The sequence below is a fragment of the Vitis riparia genome, chromosome 18 (genome assembly GCF_004353265.1).
Source record: "Vitis riparia cultivar Riparia Gloire de Montpellier isolate 1030 chromosome 18, EGFV_Vit.rip_1.0, whole genome shotgun sequence".
Classification (NCBI taxonomy): domain Eukaryota; kingdom Viridiplantae; phylum Streptophyta; class Magnoliopsida; order Vitales; family Vitaceae; genus Vitis; species Vitis riparia.
Window position 1 is genome coordinate 35568180 of NC_048448.1, and position 15731 is coordinate 35583910.

The window sequence follows — 15731 nt, forward strand, 5'->3', positions numbered from 1 at the left end:
TTTTTATTTCATTTAAAAAAGAAAATGTTTGATAGTTTTTTTTTTTGCTAAATAATAAAAACCTATTTAGGCTTTTCATTTAAAAATAAAATTGTTTTTAAAAATTAATACCACTATCTATTATTGTTCTTGAGAAATAATTTTTTAAAACAAAGTAGTAAGTATAATAATTTAAAAAAATAGTATTAGTAATTATTAAATTTAAATTATTATTATTTATTTTTAACAAAATAAATCAATTATGCTTTTAGAAGATGTTAATATCCATATTTTTATTATATTTATTAAAAATATAATTTATGATTATATTATGATAATCCTATTCATATTTTATTAAAAAATATTTATTTGAAAATTTTATTTATAATTAATTTTTTATAAGACTTGAAATAGATTAATTTTATATTATATAAATTGAATTTATAATTTATTTTTGACAAAATCAAAATAAAAAATTATTTTTAAAACAACTTATCTAATTTTATTTTATTTTTACTTTTAAAAATAACTTGTGCTAATGAAGTAGAATAAGTCCTTTTAGAGATGAATCGTAACTTATAAGTGGGATTTTATTTCTTTTGAAATTATTTTTTATTTTATTCTTATTATACTTAAATCATCTAAATATGAAAATGAATGAGAAAATGAATAAAATGTCTATTCTTACTCTTCATTTCTATGTACCAAACATGTTCGTGATTTGGCTTTGCGCCAAATAGGGCCTAATTGCTTTGGCTTCGTACCAAACATGGCCTAACTTTAATTTGGCTGCTAGTTTTACATAGGTTTAGAGTGTTCTGTTTTAAATAAAATGCTTCCTTTGTTGAGAATATGACAAACAGTTTGAATAAAGGCCCCTTCTCCGTAGCTATCTCATCCAAAGAAAGATAATCATGCAAATCTAAAGTCGTAAGCTTATAGAACTCGTAACCACATGCATATTTTAGGAGTAAAATTTCAATCCACAATCAATCATTTAAGCCTCATAAAAAGAAGAAATCAGTCTCCATGTTTCAAAACTATGAGTCCTTAAACCTCTCCCACCATTTCTTTTTCCTTATTGGGAGAAATTAGATATTTGTCATCGAAAGTAATTTCTCCTGGAACAAATGCCATTAGTATTTTTGAAGACATAATAATTGTTTAATTAATTTTTTAAAATAATTTTTGGTTTTTATATAAATTAAATTAGTTATATCAAAATTCTTTTATTATTAGGATATTATTGGACAATAAAAGATCAATCATAAGTTTTATCTTCACGTGAAAAAGTCTTAATCACTGTTTGGGGGCTGGTTGAATATTGAGAATTATTAAGGGAATAAGATACACTTTTCGTATTTCTAAGAGAACAAAAAACATATTTTAAATATTTAATTTTTAAGAAACTTGGTTTAAATATGATAGGTGACCTTGAATTAATTGTATCCATCCTACTGGGAATCTCGGAATGATATTCAATAATTGTAATGAACCATTTTCCATCCTATAAATACCGAAGATTGCAAGCCATCTGATTCATATCTTGAGTGCTCGAGTGAGTTACAGATGGCCTTAATTCTCGCTACCAGCAACGGGTCTTCTCCAGCCCCAGTTGCTAATCCAGAGACTAATCGCCAAACTGCAAATTATCAGCCTAGCATTTGGGGCAATGCCTTCATCGTGAGCAACACTCCTGAGGATGAGGTAATTTTCTGATCATGTATGTAGTTTGCATAACAAGACCTAAAGATTTTCTCACTTTTTGTTCTTGCAACTTATTGATACAGATAACTCTGGCCCATAAAGAGCAGCAGTTGGAAGATCTAAAGGAGGAAGTTAGAAGAGAGCTGATGGCTGCAGCTAGTAACCTTTCAAAACAGCTGAAGTTTATCGATGCAGTTCAACGGCTTGGGCTGGCAAACCACTTTGAAAAGGATATAGAAGAAGCATTACAAAATACATATGATAACTATCATTGCATTGATGACATAAATGATGATCTCTATGATGTTGCACTTCGATTTCGACTACTAAGACAACAAGGCTTCAATATTTCATGTGGTAAGCCTCATGAATTATAAGGTGCTTGAATATCATCTAGCAAAGCTCACATATAACATTCTATGTTTTGGTGATGATTACAGAGATATTCAACAGGTACACAGATGAAAAGGGAAGGTTCAAGGAGTCTTTGATCAATGATGCATGTGGCCTACTAGGCTTGTATGAAGCTGCACATCTCAGGGCGTGGGAAGAAGATATACTAGATGAAGCACTTGCTTTCACCACCACTCACCTCAAGTCTATGGTAGAACATTTAGAATACCCTCTTGCAGCACAAGTCATGCCCTATACCGGCCCATTAGGAAAGGCTTGGAGAGGCTAGAGGCAAGGCCTTTCATGTCTATCTACCAAGATGAAGCTTCACATAGTAAAGCTTTACTGAAGCTTGCAAAGTTAGACTTCAACCTACTGCAGTCACTGTATAAAAAAGAGCTAAGCAATATCTTGAGGTTAGTTTTCAAATCATGTATGAACTTATGTTAAAGCAGTTTACGGTATGTGAATTAATGTATTTTCTCAGGTGGTGGAAAGACCTAGATTTTTCTTCAAAGCTACCTTTTGTAAGAGATAGAGTGGTGGAAGGGTACTTTTGGATAGCAATAGCTTGTTTTGAGCCCCAGTATTCATATGCTAGAAGAATACAGACTAAATTACATGCTCTGATGACAACTACGGATGACATATTTGATGCATATGGAACACTTGAAGAACTGGAGCTCTATACAGAGGCAATTGAGAGGTTTGATATATGCAAGATTAAAATCACCCACAACCAATGAATTGATTTCATATTTGAACTTTAAAAGGGAACTTGGTACTTGATTTTCAGGTGGGATATTAATAGCATCCATCAGCTTCCTGAATACATGAAGCAATGCTATCAGGCAGTCTTAGATGTCTTCAAAGAAATTGAGGAGATGCAAAACACAGAAAGATCATACTGTGTCCACCATGCAAAAGATGCAGTAGGGTTCTATGAACTCTATTGTGTTTATGTTATCCTATACTGTATTGTAAATAAAATGCTATATATAACACTTGCATGATATATTTACTTGGCTGAATTTTTATCCTAGATGAAAAACTTTGTCCAAGCTTACTTGGTTGAAGCTAAATGGTTCCATGGAAAATACATACCAACAATAGAAGAGTACATGCGTGTTGCATTGGTTAGTATTGGTGCCACCGTGTTCGCAATCATCTCTTTTATTGTCATGGGAGAGATCGCAACTAAGGAAGTCTTTGATTGGGTGCAACAAAACCCTAAGATTGTTAGAGTTTTATCCACAGTCATGAGGCTCATGAATGACATGGCTACGCACAAGGTACAATGAAACAAGTCTTCCTACTGATACTTGGATATCAATCCCATAAAGATAAAGAAAATCTATTGTATATCAATTTCTTTTTGACACCTTATATTACTATTTCTGCAGTTTGAGCAAGAGAGAGAGCATACTGCATCAAGCATCGAATGTTACATGAAGCAACATGGTGTGTCGAGCAACAAGCATATGAGGAGTTTCACAAGCAAATCGAGAATGCATGGAAGGATATAAATGAAGAGTGCCTCAGACCTACTGCAGTTCCAATGCTTCTCCTTACTCGTCTTTTCAATTTATGTCGGGCAGCAGATGTGGTGTACAAGGGCCAGAAAGATGCATTCACACATCTTGGAGAAGTGATGAAAAATAATATTTCAATGCTGCTCATAGACCCTGTGCCAATATGAGAGTGGAGATATGTTACCCAAATAAAGACCGTATACCCTAGCTTATGTTTCATTTTCCAGAGTATACCATGTATGGGAATAAACGCTTAGTGGTTTTTTCAATTGCTGCTTGGTGGCTTTGGTCTATTCAGGTTTGTTTGCCTCTGTTTGAAATTGCTTTTTATTATGTAACGTGCATTTATGGTATCGATCTCTGTTGTTTTCTATTAAAGTTCTCTTAACTGTGAGAAATAAGATTCTGTTAGTTTGTTAAACAATTGTAAGAGGATGAGCTGGAATTAGTTACAGGTTAGCTACATATTAGTTTCAGTTTAGTTATAGCATTCTTTGTTTCCAGCCTCCTATATCTAGAGCTTTCCTACACATATTTCAGATGATGAATGAGAATGATACAGAGCATTCTGTTGCTTCTTCTCTTTCCTTCTCTACTCTGTTTCTCTTTTCCTTATACTCTGTTTCTTTTTCATAATATGGTATCAGAGCATTTGCTCTTGCTCGCCATACTCTGTTTTGTCTTCTTTCATCTCTAATAACTCAAGGAAGCACAATCACTCGGGCTACCACCAGTGTTCCTAACTCATTATCATCTATGGAAGATTCAACCAGTCCTTATTTCCTCCACAATTCAGATCATCCTGGTATTGTTCTCGTTTCCCATCATCTCACTAGTGCTAACTATAATACTTGGAGCAGAGCCATGGTTATGGCACTCACTGCCAAGAATAAAATCAGTTTTATTGATGGGAGTATTCCTTGCCCTGAATCTGATGATTTTCTTTTTGGTACGTGGATTCGCTGCAACAGCATGGTAATTTCTTGGATTCTCAATTCTGTTCATAAGGACATAGCCAATAGCCTTTTGTATTTTGATACAGCTGTGGGAATTTGGAATGATCTTCGGGATAGATTTCGTCAAAGTAATGGTCCAAGAATTTTTCAAATCAAAAAACATCTTATAGCTTTAAGTCAACGATCCTTGGATGTAAGTACTTACTATACCCGACTGAAAATTCTTTGGGATGAGCTTAAGGGTTTCCAGCCCCTTCTAGAATGTGCTTGTGGTACTATGAAGACTTGGATGGAATTTCAGCAGCAGGAATATGTAATGCAATTTCTTATGGGCCTCAATGAATCTTTTGTTCAAACACGTTCTCAGATCTTAATGATGGAACCTCTTCCTCCAATTGCTAAAGTTTTCTCACTAGTTGCACAAGATGAACGACAGCGCTCTATTAATTATGGGCTCTATACTCCGCCTGATTCAGTAGCTGCAAATGATTCCAATTCCACCGTTGCAATTTCAGCTGCCAGATTGAATTCCAAACCTAAGAAGGATCAGCCCACTTGCTCTCATTGTATAATTTTAGGTCACACAGTTGATAAGTGTTATAAACTCTATGGATATCCACTTGGATATAAATTCAAATCCAAGAATCCTCATGCTAAAGCTCAAGCAAATCAAACTAGTTCTAGAACCATTGAAGCCTCTGCTACAGCTGATTCACCACTTGTTTCACTATCTCTAGCTCAATGTCAACAGCTCATTGCTCTTTTGAGCTCTCAGCTCCATGACAATACTCCTGCTATTCCTGAATTGCAACAGCCTGGACCATCAGTCTCCAGTTTCAGCGGTATATTCTCCCTTTCTTCAGTTTCTTTTCCTAATTCCCTTGATTCCTCGGCTTGGGTGTTGGACACAGGTGCTACTCATCATGTCTGTTGCTCTTTACCTTCCTTTGTTTCATCAGTCCCAACATCAAATTCCTCCGTTACTCTTCCTAATGGTCACTTGGTGTCAATTAGTAAAATAGGATCTGTGCAATTGTCACCTCATATCACCTTGACTGATGTTCTTTTTGTGCCTTAATTTCAATTTAATCTTTTGTCCGTCAGTGCTCTTACACAAAGCCATAAATATTCTGTTAATTTTCTCTCTCATTCTTGCCTTATTCAGGACCATTCACAGGCCAAAATGATTGGGATGGGTAAACGACACGGGAACCTCTATGTCTTGGATTTTTCCAGTTTAGTGTCTCAAACATTTGACATTTCAGCAACTTGTAATAATTTTTCTTCTTCCCCAACTGAACTTTGGCATTATCGTTTGGGACACCCATCATATGCAAAAATTCATACTCTAAAGGATGATTTGAATATTTCTCATATATCTGAGACTCCATCTCATTGTTCAATATGTCATTTGGCAAAGCAACGTCTTTTGCCATTTATATCTTCAAACAATTTATCAAATTCTCATTTTCAATTGATTCACATTGATGTTTGGGGTCCTTTTCATACAATCACCACTGAGGGATATCGTTATTTTTTTATCATTGTTGATGATTGTACACGATTTACTTGGGTATATTTTCTACGTGCAAAATCTGAAGTTTCTGCTGTTTTTCCAATTTTTTTTACTCTTATTCAGACTCAATTTAATGTGAAAATAAAGTCTGTCCGCTCAGATAATGCACCTGAATTGACCTTTTCTGATTTCTTTCGTGCCCAAGGAATTTTGTCCTTTCATTCTTGTATTGAAACTCCACAACAAAACTCTGTTGTGGAACGGAAACATCAAAACATTTTGAATGTTGCTCGAGCTTTGCACTTTCAATCAAACTTACCTTTGCCTTATTGGAGTAATTGCATTCTCACAGCTGTCTATCTTATTAATTGCACTCCTTCACCATTATTGATCAACAAAACCCCATTTAAGTTGTTGTTTAAAAAGAAACCTTCATATTCTCATCTTAAGGCCTTTGGTTGTTTGTGCTATGCTTCCACTTTGAACCATTCTCGTACAAAATTTTCACCTCGTGCTATTAAAGTTGTATTCCTTGGTTATCCCCCTGGTTATAAGGCCTATAAACTACTTAACTTGTCCACCAATACCACTTTCATCTCCCGTGATGTCATTTTTCATGAGTCGATATTTCCTTTCCAAAATGATGACTCACAACCCTGTCATTCTGATTTTTTGTTTGATCTTGTTCTTCCACTTCCTATTTCCATTTCTTCCAATGATTCAACAAATCCTTCTTTTCGTCCAATTTCATTTTCTCTTGATCGTCCCACCCGGTCTAGGAGAGCACCTTCTTACCTTCAAGATTATCATTGTTCCTTAACTTCTTTTGCTTCGCAATCCACTTGCCACCCTTTATCTCAAGTACTTGATTACCATAAATTATCCACCCCTCACACAACTCTTGTTAATGTCATTTCTTCAAATTTTGAGCCTACTACTTATGCTGAGGCTGCAGTTATTCCAGAGTGGCAAGCAGCAATGTCTAAGGAATTGAGAGCTCTTAAAGAAAATAGCACTTGGTCATTTACCACACTACCTCCTAGTAAACACACTGTTGGATGCAAGTGGGTCTACCGAATCAAGTATCGAGCTGATGGAACCATTGAACGATATAAAGCCCGTTTGGTAGCTAAAGGCTACACTCAACAAGAAGGTGTTGATTACCTTGACACTTTTTCTCCCGTTGCAAAATTGGTAACTGTTAAGGTTCTTCTTGCTCTAGCTGCTGTTCATGGTTGGAGTCTCACTCAGCTTGACGTCAATAATGCATTCTTGCATGGTGATCTTCATGAGGAAGTCTACATGTCTTTACCACCTGGTCTTTACCATGAGGGGGAGTCCTTACCTATCAACACTGTTTGCAAACTTCACAAGTCCCTTTGTGGGCTAAAACAAGCATCTCGCCAATGGTTCTCTAAGTTCTCCAGTGTTCTTGTCAGCACAGGTTTTAAACAATCAGCTTCTGACAATTCCCTATTTGTTAAGATCAATGGTAATTCTTTCATTGCATTACTAGTTTATGTTGATGACATCGTCATAGCAAGTAATGATCAAGAAAATGTTGATGAGTTGAAGAAGTTTCTTAATGGTTGTTTTAAACTTAAAGATCTAGGAAATCTGAAATATTTCCTTGGTCTTGAAGTTGGTAGATCCTCTAAAGGAATTTCTGTTAGTCAAAGACACTATGCTTTGCAACTCTTGTCTGACACAGGATATCTTGGCTGCAAAACTAGAAAGACTCCTATGGATCCAAATGTTAAACTCTCACAAGATGAAGGAGATTTACTTGATGATCCTTCTATGTATAGAAGAATGATTGGTAAATTACTTTACCTTACAATAACAAGACCAGATTTATCATTTTCTGTTAATCGGTTGAGTCAGTTTCTTGCCAAGCCTCGGATTCCTCATCTACAAGCAGCATATCATGTTTTACAGTATGTTAAAGCTACAGTTGGTCAAGGTCTCTTTTATTCCTCTTCATCTACCATAGAATTGAAAGCTTTTGCATATTCTGATTGGGCTGCTTGTCCAGATACCAGGAGATCAATTAGTGGATTTTGTGTTTTCATTGGTGATTCCTTAGTCTCTTGGAAGTCAAAGAAACAACACACTGTGTCTAGATCATCTGCTGAAGCCGAATACTGTTCCATGGCAAATGCTACATGTGAATTAATGTGGATGTTTTCCTTATTCAAAGATTTGCACATAAATCATCCACAACCAACATTGTTGTTTTGTGATAATCAAGCTACCTTGCACATAGCAGCAAATCCTATTTTCCATGAAAGAACAAAACATATTGAAATTGATTGTCACTTAGTAAGGGAGAAGGTCCAGGATGGCAGATTGAAAACACTTCATGTTTCTTCTCAACATCAAGTAGCAGACCTATTAACAAAGGCCCTCCATCTAACACAGTTCACACTTCTACTTGACAAGATGGGAACTCATAATATTCATTCTCCATCTTGAGGGGGAGTATTAAAGTTCTCTTAACTGTGAGAAATAAGATTCTGTTAGTTTGTTAAACAATTGTAAGAGGATGAGCTGGAATTAGTTATAGGTTAGCTACAGATTAGTTTCAGTTTAGTTATAGCATTCTTTGTTTCCAGCCTCCTATATCTAGAGCTTTCCTACACATATTTCAGATGATGAATGAGAACGATACAAAGCATTCTGTTGCTTCTTCTCTTTCCTTCTCTACTCTGTTTCTCTTTTTCTTATACTATGTTTCTTTTTCATAATATTTTCTTTGATCTTCACATGATGAATGCATAAAATGTCCCATATTTAAATATTATGATGACAATATTTTAAATAAATGTTAGGGTTTGGGTACACATCAATAAGGTTCACAGTTCACCTCCATGACCTCCTATATAAATCAAGGCTTTGCTGTTACATGAAGGTACCTATTAGAACAAGAGTTTAAGTTAATATAAATCAAGTCAATTGGGCTGATACCTTAACATTAAAATTAATGAGCGTGTGGAGGGAGAGAGAGAGAGAAGAGAAAAATAAGTTTGAACTTCTCTTTTTTTCTTTCTAAAAAAAAAAAAAACAGTAAGATTGAAATCAAACAACAAAATGTATTTTTAAATAAAACTGTAAAATCCCTTTTTAAATAAATTGTAAATACAGTTGGAAAATCAATTTTTTTTTAAATATAACTGTAAAGTTTTTTTATTTTTAGTTTTTAACATGTGAAAATCATTTTTATTAAATAAAATCTTGAAAGCATTTTGTTTTAATAAAACATTAAAACCTTTGTTAAAAAAAATTGCAAAACGTTTTTTTAAATAAAGTCGTAAATTTCTTCTTTTTTTTTTAAATTGTAAAAATCATGTCTTAATAAAAATAGTAAAAAAATTCATTTTAGTAAATAAAACCGAATTGGATTTTCATACTTAAGTAAATAAAATTGTAAAAATCTTATTTTCAATAAACACTAAAAAAAATAAAATTTCCTATAATTAAATTTGGATCCGAATATTTATTCTTTTCTAAATAAATTGTAAAGATCCTTTTTTTTTTAAAGTAATTTGTAAATATCAATTTTTAAAATAAAATTTTAAAAATCCTTTTTCTTAAAGAATTTGTAAAAGTATTCTCTTGGACCTAAGATTAGATTTAGATACGTTTAAAAAAAAATTGAAAAAATCATATTGTAATAAAAATTGTAAAAATAGTTTCTTTCTGCATGAAAATCAAATTGGAATGTTGGTAAATAAAATTTGTGAAAATTAATCCTTTTTTTATGAAAAGTACTTTGAAGCATTTTTTGTAAATAAAAAAAAAATCAAAACTTTCTTCGGTACTTAAAATAGATCGGAATCATCAAAATGGAATAACCTTTTTATGTAAATAAACCTTTTTAATCCTTTGAATTTAGAAATAATTAAACTCATTATGGATCCACATTTTTCATGTGCATTCCCATATAAAACGGCGAGACTCACTTTTTTATTGTTAAAATTTGATCTTTTAAAAGTTAAAGTCACCACTTATTTTAGTTTTTTTTTTAAAAAAAAAAAAAAGGGAAAACAAAATAAAAAATAAAATCATGTTTGATTCCTTATTTGGAAAATATATCTCTATAAAAAATCGAATGTAGATCCAAGTATCAGGTTACCTATTGAGAAGATACGATGGTGAACCGTAGCACCCCTTTAAGCTTGTATACATATGATCTCTAGTAAACAAATTAAGGAAATCGTGATAATTAATTAATTAGTCATAGATACCAAAAAAAAGAATCGCACAAATGAGTATGCACAAGTCATGAGAAAAAATCAAATTACAAGAATAGACAAAATAAATAAAAAAGAATTATGTAAAATGATTTATTGAACTAAATAATAAAAAATATTAAAAAAAAATAGTTTTCAAGAAATTTCAAAGGATTTTATTAAAAACAATTTTGAATTAATGATTTCAATTTATTTATTTACAAAAAAAATCAATTTATTTTCTCAATTTCATTTGTATTTAATTTTTTTAAAAAAGTTATTTATATTTATTGTATTAAAAGAATTTGTTATAAAATTTCAATTTGATCACAAAAATTATTTTTACTTACTTTTACTAAAAATGAATGAATTTGTACAATTTTATTTAAAAAAGTATTTCAATTTATTTTTTATTTAAGAAAAGTGGCTTACACAAATTATTAAAAAAAATGACTTTATTTGCAAAAGAATTCTTAATTAAAAAGAAAAAAATTAAATCCTCTTGCAAGAAATGGGGCTGCTTTTGGGCGGCCAGATGGGATGGGGGGCAGAAAGAGGATGGCTTGCTGAGAAAGCTGAGAACAGAAAAAGAAAAGAAAGAAAAGAGGGAGCAGAGGCTTCGGCTAGGAGGAGGAGGAGGAGATTTGGTGGAAGAAAAAACTAGAGAGAAGGAGTTTCCTCGGGCGCGGTAAGTTCCCATTTCTGCATGCCTACTTCACCATTTGATAATATATTTCATTGTTTGCTGTGGACTTCGAGGGCCACAGGTTTGGTTTGGGTTGAACCCGTTTGTATGCACACTATGCTCTGTTCCCGTTTTCATTTCTCTTTGGTGTCCATCTCTGTACATGTATGGTCGTTATCATTCTTATGATCCTTGTTTCGGTCTCTATACATGCCTTCATCGTCATGCTCCCTTAGTGCATCTCATTTTCCTTCTCTGAATTTCATGGGTCCTTTGCGTCAAAATACCCCCCCCCCCCCCCCCCCCCGCACCACTTCTCTCTCTACACCGCAGCCATGCCCATTCTCCCTCATTACTGCACCAGCCGCCATGGCAGCAGCGTCGAAGACGCCGCCGCGGCAGCACCTCCTCATCGCGTCGCCAAGCCGCCGCCACCCGCCCCGGCCACGCGCGCGCCTGCACCAGTCGCCATGGCAGCAGCGTCGAAGACGCCGCCGCCGCGGCACCTCCTCACCACGTCGCCAGGCCGCCGCCACCCTCTCCGGCCACGCGCGCGCCTGCATCGACCACCATGGCAGCAGCGTCTTCTAGACTCCGCCACGGCTCCCCTCTTCATCGCGCTGCCGGTGATGGAGGGCTCCCTTCGAGGTTGACGCACAGGCGGAGAGACGAACGAAGAAGAGAATGGCTGTTTGAGGTCTGCCCATGAGGACCTTGGGCTTGGATTGGGGCACTAGGCCCAAGTTTGGGGTGGTCTGGGCTTGGGATAAGGCAAGGCCCAATTTTGTGTTGTTTGGTTTTTGGATTTGGGCTTGGGCTTAGGCTTAAGGGCTTGGGTTCACTATTATTATTATTATTATTATTAAGTCTTATCCTATTATTATTATTATTATTATTATTATTATTATTAACCATTATCCTATTATTACTATCACTATTATTATCATTATTATTGCTATTAATTCAACTTTCAAAATTTTGTTATCATTATTATTTCGAAACCTTATTAATTATTATTATTATTATTATTATTATTACTACTATTATTATTATTTCAAAATATTATTATATTATTATTATTATTATTTCAAAATCTTATTATTATTATTTCTTGTTAATTCAACTTTTAAAATATTGTTATTATTATTATTATTAATTCAACTTTTAAAATATTATTCTTATTATTGCTATTAATGCCACGTTCAAAACCTTATTATTGTTATTATTGTTCTTATTAATATTATTATTATTATTATAAATTTAACTTTTAAAATATTATTCGTATTATCGCTATTAATTCAAACTTTCAAAACCACTATTATTATTATTAATATTAATTCAACTTTTAAAACCTTATTATTATTATCATTATTTCAAAATCTTATCATTATTATTGTTATTATTATGATTATTAATGTTATTAACTTAACTTTCAAAATCACACTATTATTATTATCATTAACTCAACTTTTAAAAATCTTACTATTATTATTGTTATCAATTTAACTTTTAAAATATTACGATTATTATTATTATTATTATTTATTCAATTAAAATATTCTTATTATTATTCTTATTATTATTATTAACCCGAACTCTCAAAATCTTATTACTGTTAAAATATTATTATTATTATTATTATTAATCCAACTTTTAAAGTATTATCATTATCATTATTAACGGATTATTATCATTATTATTATTAACGGTTATTATTATTATTATTATTATTATTATCATTATTAACGGATATTATTATTATTAATGGATATTATTATTATTAATGGACATTATTATTATTATTATTAACGGCCATTATTATTGTTATTATTAGCGAATATTATTATTATTTTAATTCCTATTATAATTATTATCATTATTATTATTATTATTATTATTATTAACGGATATTATTATTATTATTTTAATTCCTAGTACTATTTACTACTATTATTATCGATATTGTTATTATTATAAGCAAAGCCTATTTCCCATCTCCTAAGCCCATGTCCGCCCTAGCCTAAACCCTTTAACCCCTCTTAAAAGCCTATTATTATTAACCCCTTTTCAAAACCCATTTTAAAGGTCTGGACCCTAAAAACCCCTTTTAAAAAAAAACCTCCTAAGCCCATTTCCAAACCTCAACCCATTTTCAAAGCCCAAGGCCCATTTCCTACCTTTAGCCCATTTTCAAAGCCTATTGTTATTATTATTAATGTTATTATCCTTATTATTATTATTATAAATTAAACTTTATTATTGTTGTATTTATTATTACTAATTCAATTTTTAAAATCTTACTATTATCATTATTTTTAATTCAACTTTCATAATCCCATTGTTATTATTACTACTATTATTATTATTATCATTATTAATTCAACTTTTTAAATCTTATTATTATTATCATTATTAAATCAACTTTTAAAATTTTTTTATTATTATTATTATTATTATCATCAATTCAGCTTTTAAAATCTTATTATTATTATTGCCATTATTAATTCAATTTTTAAAATCTTATTATTATTATTACCATTATTAATTCAACTTTTAAAATCTTATTATTATTATTACCATTATCAATTCAACTTTTAAAATCTTATTATTATTATTATTATCATTATTAAAAACCTATACTATAGCCATTCAATTTCTTAAAGTTCATTTCTTATTATTGCTATTATTATTATTATTATTATTATCATTGTCCTTATTATTAGTATTATTATTAAAAATCTATACTCTCTCTCCATTCAATTTCCTAATATTATTATTATTATATTTATTATTGTTATTATTAAAAATCTATATCCTCACCATTTAATTTCCTAAAGTTCATTTCTTATTATTATTAAAAATCTATATTCTAGCATTTCAATTTCCTGAAGTTCATTTATTATTATTATTATCACAATTAATATTATTGTTATCATTACTATCATTAAGAATCTATATTCTCGCAGTTCAATTTCCCGAAGTTCACTCCTTGTTATTATTATTATTACAAATTCAATTTTCAAAATCCATACCCTTGTAGTTTAATTCCCTAAAGTTCATTTCTTATTTTCTCTGACAAATTTCATTTTAATTATCGAAGCTCTAATCTTTTAAATTTAATTCCCAAGACTCTAATTTTCCAATAAGCTCCAAGAATCCAATTTTCACTCGAATAGCTTTAATTCCATTTCGATTCCTAAATAATCCTCTGTTCTTCTTGATTTTACATAAGCAATAGTGAATTCTTCTTAATCCTAAAACATGGAATTTGTGAGACTAGTCCATGAGTAATAAATTGGGCTTTGGTGGGGGCCCTATGTTCGATCTCTTTCGATTTGTCAACTGTGTGCTTAGTGTATTTTGCTTGAGCTTCGTTTTACGCTCCGATATGCATGAGCTATATTTTGTATTCATTAATTGTGCGCTAATCCTATTTCTTGATAGCGCATTATGGCTTGTGGCCGAGGTACGCATCCATTCTCATCCTAGTCAATCTCTATTGCGTGTTTTGATTCTCATATTGTGCATGATTTAGGTGGGTATCCATTGACTTTCTCGTTGATTGCCACGTTAGTTTCATTGTATTAGTAGAGACCCGACTTTAGGGACTTAGAGGGGTGTTATGATCTTCACCGTACCTTCCCGATAAGTAACCTGACCCCCGAACCCGATCCGGTTTTTCACAGACCACCTTTTCCGAAACAAGGAGTCACACTTAGGGGGTGTTTGGTACGTCGGAATAGGGAATGAAAATAACATTTTGTTTCATTTCCTATTTTTTAGTGGAATGGAATGAATTTGATAATTTCATTTCTAACATTTGGATGAACTTAAGTATACAAGATTAAAATGATTATTTGTTTCCATTCCAATGTTTGATAATAATAGGAATGGAAATGAAAAATAAATAAATTTACAATAATATCCTTACATATAATTTAAAATATTTTTTTATTTTTACTTTTATTTAAAAATAAATAAAATTTGAGAGGTTTTTTGTTATTAAATAATAAGACTAAAAAATATATATATATACTCAATAAATAAAAAATTAACCATAAAAAATTGTATAACCCTAATGCACAAATATTCAATTATTATTTTTATTAAAAATTTGAATAATTTGTCATGTTTTTCCTATTTTCAAATAGAGGAAATAAAAGAATTCAAATTTATTCTAATTTTCAACAAGTATCATATCCGATAAAATCCATAACCTTAAAAAATTTTAAATATTTGTTTTTTTTTTATCAAAATTTTAAATAATTTGTCATGCAAAAAAAGCTATAAAATTATATTTTACTAAGAAAAAAAAAGAGAAAAAAAATATAAGAACATATAAATTGTCAAAGCTATCAAATACTTATTTCTTATTTGCAAAAAAGGAAATAAAAAAACACAAACTCCATTCTAGTTTTTGTTTGTTTTTTCTTTTTATTTTTTTCCTAACCATTAAAAATTTTCAATATTGTAAACACGTGAAATCGAAAAATCTTTTTTCAACTATTTCAATTTTTCTCTCCAGTTTCCATTAATACAAGATAAAGAAACATCAAAGATTCCAAACATAAATTAATAAAAAAAAAATTAATCGATTTATAGAGAAGAAGAAATACATATAAAGAAGTAGAAGGGAGTTTTCAGAACCTAGTTGCAGCAAACAATGACGAATCTTATATCCAACAATAAAAATGAACATCCAAAACCCTATAAATTAGAAATTGATTTTTT

The 15731-nt window shown here is 31.4% G+C and overlaps 1 pseudogene; it reads left to right on the forward strand.

Annotated features, from left to right (window-relative positions):
• Positions 1–1450: 1450 nt before the first annotated feature.
• On the forward strand, positions 1451–3968 carry LOC117906477 (annotated as a pseudogene).
• Positions 3969–15731: the final 11763 nt, after the last annotated feature.